Source organism: Lucilia cuprina, chromosome 5 (genome assembly GCF_022045245.1).
Source record: "Lucilia cuprina isolate Lc7/37 chromosome 5, ASM2204524v1, whole genome shotgun sequence".
In the NCBI taxonomy this organism is placed as follows: Eukaryota; Metazoa; Arthropoda; class Insecta; order Diptera; family Calliphoridae; genus Lucilia; species Lucilia cuprina.
Window position 1 is genome coordinate 55,742,910 of NC_060953.1, and position 6,000 is coordinate 55,748,909.

The window sequence follows — 6,000 nt, forward strand, 5'->3', positions numbered from 1 at the left end:
GGATGTGGTGCAAGGTCGTTCCTTTCTTTAATTTAATTCAGTGTTGAAGTTTACTCTAGAACATGGGTCTTCGGGGTACTGAAATGAAGTCTTGTCAATTACTATTATCCGTGTCTCGGACTACCAGTTACGCTCCTATAGGTGCTGTTGCAGAATCAACAGACCCATCTCGATAGTGTGCTTGGGCGACATTATTGTCGGAATAAGATTGAGCTTGCTCATGACACCTGTCCTTCCCCAACGATAGAGATTAGATAGGTCGAGTACTTGAGCAAAGTACAGGTACATTAGACAAGATACAAAGTGGGGCGGTGGTGAGTTGTTACTTTTTACTCATTCATTGGTTGAATTTGATGACAGTTAATCGTTTAAAAATCTATGTATTGAAAAAATCCTTAAGAGTTCGATCAACATTTGAACCAAGTCCTAATAAAAGGATTTAATTTAATATTCATTATCTATTTAAAATTTCATATCCAACCCATTGTGTACCGACAACTTAAATGAGAAATTAAAACAAAAATAACAAAAACAATTACAACAACTACAATATAGAATGAAAAATATAGTTTAGATGCTTTGGGACATTTTATTATGATTTTACCCGTTTTTACTGTTGTTTCTCTACTGTTTTTAGTTTGTTGACTCATTTATTCTCTACATATTCATTTTGTTGACTTTAGCCAACACACATGAAATGTAGTATCTGTGTATTATTTGAACGTGTGTGTGTGTGTTATGTTGTGTTTTTATTATAAATCCCTATATACAAGAAAACATTTTTTTTACCATAGTATCCCACTGACATGGTCAATGGCTTGTAATAACAGCGAGTACCAAAGCAACAAAACTCAAATTCCAATTCATCAAGATAATCGTATTTTAGAACTTTATTTACATACCTACATACACACACAAAGCTATTCATATACATATATGTATACACTTATATACATACATATTGTACGTAACACAATATCCTCTTTCGACCAAATTCATTTATATTTCCATACACACACATATACTTACACTTAAGAACTCTGCATATGAGGTCATATTGTATATGTTTTCTATATATGTATGAACATATGAAAACTATATCTATGTCCACAGGGACATTTTATATAGTTTATAGTTTATCCTGTTTCGTTTATGTATTCTGCATTTGTTTGTTTATGACTTTGTCTTCTCATATCTACAAATATTTATAAAATGTATAAGAGTTCAAAAACTATTTGATATAATTTTTAACTTGTTACATAAACATGGTTATATTTTATTTCACTTTTAGCTCCCCCTCCCCCATCTTTTTTTTTTTTTCCTATAACAAATACACAGTTTTTTTTAGAAACAATTATTATTTATAACTTAACTGATTGTATGGTATTTTAAATATTTTTATCGGGATTTTCTTTTTATTAATACACATGCAATCTATATAAATTTGAAAACTGTTTGTTTGTTTGTCCTTGTAATTTTTCTAAATGTAACCCGCAATAGTCCGTTTGTACTGTGGGGACTATTTGTGCATTTAAATACCTTTGACAATCAGTTTAGTTTCGAAAAAATAAAGAAACTAACAAATCTATATAAAACTAAATAGTTCATGTAAATATTGTGTGGTATTTAATTTTATGTATATAATATGTAAGTATTACATATGTAGTTGTATATTTACTTAAAGAATTATTTGGAATGATTTTTTCAAAGAATTTTTTTTGAGGTCATACAATTATTTAGAGGATTTCAATGAGAATTACGGATTATTTCTGACATTTACAAACACGTGTGGTAAATAATTTATAAGTATTTATAAGAGTCGCGTTACTGACTGACTGAGTCATCATCATACAACCCAAGCGACTGAACATAGAATCATGAAATTGTTGATTATGTAGATTCACTAAGGAGTTCGCCTTTCTTATCATTTTATAAATTATTGACTAATAAACATATTAAATTTTAATACATAATATGTTTTATAAATGTTTATGAATAAGGTCGTTAAACTTATGTAAGTAAACATATTGTTGTTTCGTACTTTTTTAAATTGTCATTTAGTCATAGTACCTTTAGGGAGTAAATGGGAAAAATTGTATTTTGGTACTTTTTTTATTATACAAAATGAATGCAGATTTGTTTAGTTTCAAAATCAAACTCTAGGTTATAGGGTTATAACTAAAATTATGTCGTATTACTACATAGTAGTCATTAGTGTTATAATTTTTCCAAAGTTTTTCTCGGACCATTTTGGTGCAAAAACCTTCCGCAGTAAATTGATTTTCTTAAACCATTCACAAAATTTTGAATTTTTATAATATTAAACCTAGAAACATAAATTTAAACATGCAAGTTCAACATTGATAGAAATTTTTAGTTCTTTTTATATGCTATACCAGTAAAATGGGGAAGGTTTTGTTTGTATGTGCAGATGCTTATGACTCCCAAAAATATTGGTCCTACACACACCTAAAAGCATATCTGTCTCTGTTAAGGACACTTTTTCTATAGAAAATTTGTCTCTGTTAAGGACACTTTTTCTATAGAAAATTTGTCTCTGTTAAGGACACTTTTTCTATAGAAAATTTGTTTCTGTTTAAGATACTTTTTCTATAGAAAATGTGTTTCTGTTAAGGACAAAATTAAGGACACATTTTCTACTGTTAAGTACACTTCTTTAATAGGAAATTAATGCATATTAAGAAACTTCTTATATTGGAAATATGACTTTGTTGAGCATACTTTTTCTATAGAAGATATGTCTCGGTTAAGCACACATCTTCCCTCAGTTAAGCACACTTGATCCCTAAAAAATGTGTATCTATAAAATATAATTTTTTTTTAGAAAACTAATTTCGATTAAAAATACTTCTATAAGAAGATTGTATCTATTGAAAAAACACTTTCTATTGAAAGACTAACCACTTTTCAATAGAAAAGAAAACTTGTCTATGAAAAAGAAAACATGCTTTTGTTTTAATCACATACTCTACTTACATGCTCTATATGAAAGTTTACTTTGTTGAAGACACATTTTTATAGAAAAATTTCTTTCCTAAAACCTTAAGAATTTTCTATAGAATAATAAAAAATAATTTCTTTGTTAAAAACATTGTTGCTATAGAAACTTTATCTATCTATATGACATTTTTTCTAAGGAATAATTTCTTATATATACTTTTTCATAAGAAAATCTGTTGAATCACTTTTCCGAAAGTATTTGGTTCAATGAAATAAATGAATTATTTTTAAGTTTGCGGCCTGCAATTTATTGAAGAGTTTGATGTTAGTGTTAGTTATTTGTTATTGCTTAGTTATATGAACATCCTTGATCATGTATGTATGAATACTAGTATTCTTTTAAATCAATATTTTGTATTAAATTTACCATAGCTATTTAAATTTGTTTCCAATATTCTTTTTATTGCAGTTTTATTTTATATAAATTTCAATTTAAGTACATTTATATTCAAAAATAAAAGTACGAAATTGGTTGGGTATTACATTTGTATTATCAATTTACAATGCAAATTTTTAAATATATAAAATAAAATATGAAAATACTATTGAATTTTGTTTAAAGAGATTTATATGCATACATTTTTAAAAATACATACTACAATAAATTGGAACAAAGGAAAATAAAATTGAACTTATTGAAAGAAGATTTAAAATATATTTTTGCTGGAATAGACAATATGATACTCCTACATTGCAATGTGTTATAAATCAAGCTTTTATTTTTAGATATTCGCAATAATACTAAATATTGATATTACCAATAATTTTGTTATGAAATGTATAAATCTTAATTTTGACCTTAAATTGTTTAGCAGACTAGCATGTGTATTATTTGCATAAAAATAAGAATCCCTATTTAAAAGAATAAGTTTTCAAAAACATATTTCTTTGAAGTGAAAAGTTTTGTTTTTAAAGAAACCTGAATTAAAAATAATAACAAAAAATATATATAAGTAATTGAAACGTATAAAACAATTACAAATAAATATTAATGAAACAATTTATTAATCTTTGTAATAATTAAGAAGATCAATTTTTTGTTTTAATAACAAACAAGTAGGAAAGTATAGTCGGGCATGGTCGACCATATGATACCCTACACCATGAGTATATTTTTAAAATTTTTACTTTTTATAAAATTTTTATTTTTTGTAAAGAAACTTTTATGTTGAATATTACCATAATTCCAAAATATTTAAGCCATTTATTGATAAAAAACTAAAATTTCTAAATAAGGCATTATATAGGTCAAATATGGGCCGATCCTCGGTAAATTTGGGAAAAGGATATATTTCTAAATAACAGTTAGTTTTGTTGAGTTTCATTGCGATACAAATGGTTACAAGTCAATTTTAGACGTTTAAGTCATTTTTTGAAGGGGGGTTTGTATGGGGGCTAGGGTCAAATATAGGCCGATCCTTACGAAAATCAGCAGTATCATTTATACTTATATAAAACTTATTTGTGCCAATTTTTAGAGAGATAGCAGAATATTTGACGTAATTATAGCATAAAAAGTTCAAATGGGGAGGTACGGTTGTATGGGGGCTAGGTGAAATAATGGACCGATTTCAACCATTTTCAATAGGCTTCGTCCTTGTGCCAAACATGCTTGGTCCAAATTTCATCAAATTATCTTGAAAATTGCGACCTTTGCCTTGCGCACAAGGTTTACATGGACAGCCAGCCAGCCAGCCGGACAGACGGACGGACGGACGGACATGTCTTAATCGACTCAAAAAATGATTCTGAATCGATCGGTATACTTTAAGGTGGGTATTGGACCAATATTTTTGTATGTTACAAACATCAGCACAAACGTATAATACCCTCCCCACTATAGTGGTGTAGGGTATAAAAACAGTAAAACCTTCACAACCACCAAAATCCTCCTAAACGTATAATTGATATTTGGTATTTAATAAAAAATAATATTACAAAACACTTCTACGCTTTCTTTATTTCCATAAACATTCAAGCAAAATAATACCCAATTAATTAATTCTTCGATTTTATTTTACAAATTCATAACTAAAAACTGAACTTTATCTTTAATTAGGTTTTAATGCAAAATTTAATGTCAACAAAATTAAACAAAAAACCATTAACAATAATTCCTTACTTATTATATTATTTTTTTGACAATTATTTGTGGCAGGCCTTGACATTGTCTTGCGTTCTAAAAATTAATTGCTTAACAATTGTCCAAGGAATTTTGTTTATTATTGTTAAACATTTATAAATATATATATACACAGACTAACAAATGTTCATTAAAATATCTTAATTCAATTGTTATCGAGTAACAATAACAACAAGAGTATTATAAAAATATATATAAATATTTATCGTTATGGTTTCTCTAGAGTACATTAGATAAATTAAATCGAACATTTAAATTTTATTAAGACAGTCATACAAACGAATAAACAAATAAATGGACAAGAATGAACAATGACAACAACGGCAAAGGATATGCTTTTAATTTAAGTGAATAACAATTAGCTTGTATTTGTGTATATCGATTTATTTGTATTAAAAAATAGAGATTTATTTCTACAAATCTATTCTGTTTTATTTTGATGATAATATAAAATTTTTGTAGATATAATGTTGAAAAAAAAAGAAATTTTTTCAAATAACAACTTAAATATTAAAAAAAAAGATTGTCTTTTAGAGACCAAATTTCTAAAGAAAATGTCAGTGGCTAAGACATATTTTCTACAGAAAATTTAAGACTCATATCCAATCAAAAATTTGTTTCTGACAAATACATATTTTCTAAAAAATGTTCTTATATTCTTCTCTAATGTTCTATAGAAAATATGTCTCTGACAAGGACTAATTTCCTATACAAAATATGTCTCTGACAAGGACTAATTTTCTATAGAAAATTTGTCTCTGTTAAGGACTAATTTTCTATAGAAAATTTGTCTCTGTTAAGGACTAATTTTCTATAGAAAATTTGTCTCTGTTAAG

The 6,000-nt window shown here is 26.8% G+C and overlaps 1 protein-coding gene across 1 annotated transcript in view; it reads left to right on the top strand.

Moving 5' to 3' along the window:
- Positions 1-6,000, top strand: part of LOC111678511 — a 71,022-nt gene that overhangs the window by 16,491 nt on the left and 48,531 nt on the right. The window lies entirely within an intron of this gene.